This window comes from Marmota monax, unplaced genomic scaffold (assembly GCF_021218885.2).
Source record: "Marmota monax isolate L192 unplaced genomic scaffold, Marmota_monax_Labrador192_F-V1.1 WCK01_AAM20220418_F8-fsc00018, whole genome shotgun sequence".
Lineage (NCBI taxonomy): Eukaryota > Metazoa > Chordata > Mammalia > Rodentia > Sciuridae > Marmota > Marmota monax.
In genome coordinates, this window is record NW_026692201.1 from 19780495 (window position 1) to 19784142 (window position 3648).

Sequence of the window (3648 nt, forward strand, 5' to 3'; positions counted from 1 at the left end):
TGCTGGGTCCCTTTCCTTCTGGCATCCCCAGTCTTGCTTTCTTGATTCTGAGTCTTCTAATCAGTTTCTCTGTCCCCAGCCCTCTTCATCGCCAGGCTGCCCTAATGCAGACTATAATTAGTCACTGTCACAATGCCTTTTTCACTTCACAAAGTCCTTCCAACTCTTCCAAACCCAGCTGTTGTCCTCTTCCCTGTAAAAGTGGCATTAACTGCCCCTCATTTGTGCCTCCACTTTATTCAGTTCCTGTTCTGGTCCAGTAGATTGAAACTCTTTCAAGGCAAAGACTTTCAAGACTCAGACAGAGTGTCCTAGGGTCTGGGCCCCTGGAAAGTGCTATGGAATGAATGTTGGATGAATCAAGGTTGTCCTGACAAGAAGATTGATGGATGAATTAATGTATTCATCACCTTAGAATTCAACACACACACACACACACACACACACACACACACACACACACACTTTATTCTGGTGTAGTAGGTAAAACACAGAATCTGAGTTTCAATCCAAGTTTTATCAATTATGCCTTATATGATGTTATGGTTTGGATGTGAGTTATCCCCAGGAGCTCATATGTGAGACAATGCAAAAAAAAAAAAAAAAAAAATCAGAGAAATGATTGGGTTGTAAAAGACTTAACCCAATCAGTGATTTAATTCCTGATAGGAATTAACTGAGTGGTAACTGAAGTGGTAGGGTGTGGCTGGAGGAGGTGGGAACTGGGGTGTGGCTTTGAGTATGTATTTATATCTGGTGAGTGGAGACTCTCTGCTTCCTGATGAGCTGCTTCCCTCTGCCACCCTCTCCCACCATGATGTTCAGCCTCACCTGGAGCCATGAGAAATGGAGCCTGCCTTCTATGGACTAAGACCTCTGAAACCATGATCCTTCAAATAGATTCTTCCTCCTCTATAGTTGTTCTGGTCAGATCCTTTAGTCACAGCAGCAAAAAGCTGACTAAAACATGTAACTATGGGCAAACTACGTAATCTCACAATGCCTCAATTTCCACACCTGTAGAACAGAGATGCTTCCATGCACCCAAAGCTGGATTTTCTTAGTGATGTTTATTTTAAGGTAATCTACTGATAACTGTAAAAAAAAAAAAAAAAAAAAAAAACCTTTGCTTTCTAAATTCTTGCAGAATAAGCAACAATGTTTTTTTTTTTTTTAATTTCCTCCATGTTTTAGTCAGCTTTTTCATTGCTGCTACCAAAAGACCTGACAAAAACAATTGTAGGATAAAAAGTTTATTTGGGGGCTCATGGTCTCAGAGCTCTCAGTCCATAGACAGACAGACAGCTGGACTCCTCAGGGCTCTATGTGGGAACATCCTGGCGGAAGAGTGTGATGGAAGAAAGTGGCTCAAGACATGATGGTCAGAAGGCAGAGAAAGAGCTCTGCTTAATAAAGACAAATATAAGCCCTAAAATCAAGTTCCCGGGGAACTACCTCCTCTAGCCACACCCTTCCAGCCTACAGCTACCATTCAGTTAATCCCTATCAGGGGATTAATTCACTAATTGTGTTAAGGCTCTCACAACCCAATCATTTAATCTCTAAACCTTCTTATCTCACCCATGAGTTTTGGAGGGATACCTAGTATCCAAACCATAACACTCCATTAAAATAATTATTTTTAATATTGTAAATTTTCACAAAAGTAAAAAATAGTGAGAGGTTTCTACATACCCTGCCATTCTGAGAAAAGGCTGAAAGAGTGTTACGTGGGCTGAACAGGAGTCACAAATATATTCATATTCTAATCTCTGGAATCTACAAATGTTACCTCAAGAGACGAAAAAGGGACTTTGCAGATGTTATTAAATTAAGAACCTCAAGATGAGGAGATTATCCTGGATTGTGCAGGTGTGCCCAAAGTGTGATCACAGGTATCCCAGTATAAGGGGAAGGCAAAGGGAGATTCAGGTCACAGAATAAAAGAAGGCCAGGTGACCAAGCAGAGAAGAGTAGAGAAAAGCAGAATAGAGAAAAGAAATGCTATAAATCTGGTTTTAAAGATGAAGGAAGGGACCATGACCCAAAGAATGCAGCTCCAGAGGCTGTAAAAGATAAGGAAATAAATAAATAATAAGGACCCAGCAGCTTGGAAGGCTGAGGCAGGAGGATCGAGAGTTCAAAGCTAGCCTCAGCAAAGGCAAGGCACTAAACGATTCAGTGAGCCCCTGTTTCTAAATAAAATACAAAATAGAGGTGGGGATATGACTCAGTGGTCAAGTGCCCCGAGTTCAATCCCCAGTACTGGAATAAAAACTACAAAAGATAAGGAAACTGATTTGCCCCCAGAGCATCCCAAGTGAGCCTGATCTTCCTAACAACCTGACTTTAGTCCAATGAAACTGATTTCAGACTTGTGACCTCCAGAATCATAAGAGAATAAATCTGTGTTGTTTTTAGTCAATCTATTTGTGATAATTAGTTACAGAAACAATGGGAAACTAACACAATAGTTTTTCTTCTGTCTAATATTTGGAAGGTAAGTTACCAAGCTTCCTCCTGGAATAGAGGAGAAAGAAATCCGGCTCTTGTTTCTCTTTAATTTATGGACCACCAAAAAATGGTCTTCTGAAAGGACTTGCCAATGATTTACTCCAACACAGGGCAGCCTCTCTTATTCTGAATTAGAAAATAGTCCATCTTTCTCCGAATGAGATTCAAAGAAGAAATTCACATCTTCTAGGAAGGACAGTTTTACATAGTTTTAATGAAATGCTGTTCAAATAATCACTTCAAATTTTACATAGGATAAAAAGTTAAGCATACTACATTAAGACTCCACTTTTTTATTTACCAAAGAAGCAGGGAAATTCAAGCTTAGTTTTAAGTACTAATAAAACCTGCAGTGTAAGGAAGTGGGTTCTGAACACAAACCATAAAATAAGGATGTATTTAAAATGCTGTTATTAGATAATTGCTGTTCCCACAAACTTCCCCTCATGTATCCTGGCAGCCCATCACACTCTGTAGCCAAAGGAAGAAATGGTTTTATGAATACTTTTTTTCTTGTGACATTTTGGTGAACAGTAAACTCATGACACCAAAAAAAAAAGAAAAAAAAATCTGTTCCCAGAAAGCGGTGGGGGTGAATTTTAACTTTATGAGACAGTCAGTCCCTAGGGAACAGAGGGAAAAAATGTACTTCTGGGAGAATTTCTGGATGGCTTAAAGATGAGTCTAGAACACAGCAGTCTGGCTATCTGTGTTTTTTACAGTCTACCTTTACTCCTGGCAGTAAGCCAATGGTATTTTCTGAGTTGTCATAAAGTATGGTTCATGTCCCCAGATAAATGCCTCCCTATTTGTCCCTGATCTTACTTGGAAGAAAGATACAATTCCAATGTAATGTATCCTCTCTCCAGTATCCCAGAGACTTTTAGAGGAAGAGTTCATATTAAGCACAATTTTATAATAATTCTCTATAATCAAATATTTAAAAGGAGTAGGGAGATTTAACTCATAAGAAATGACTAAATCCTATTTTCAACTTGATGTATCAAATAAATATTGAGCTTTTACTTTGTGCAAGAAAATATGTTAGATGCTAAAATTTGAGGTTGAAGTACAAATATGAATGAGTCAGGACCCCTGCCTTAAGTGAGCTTGAAAGCAACCTTTTCTCAAGGA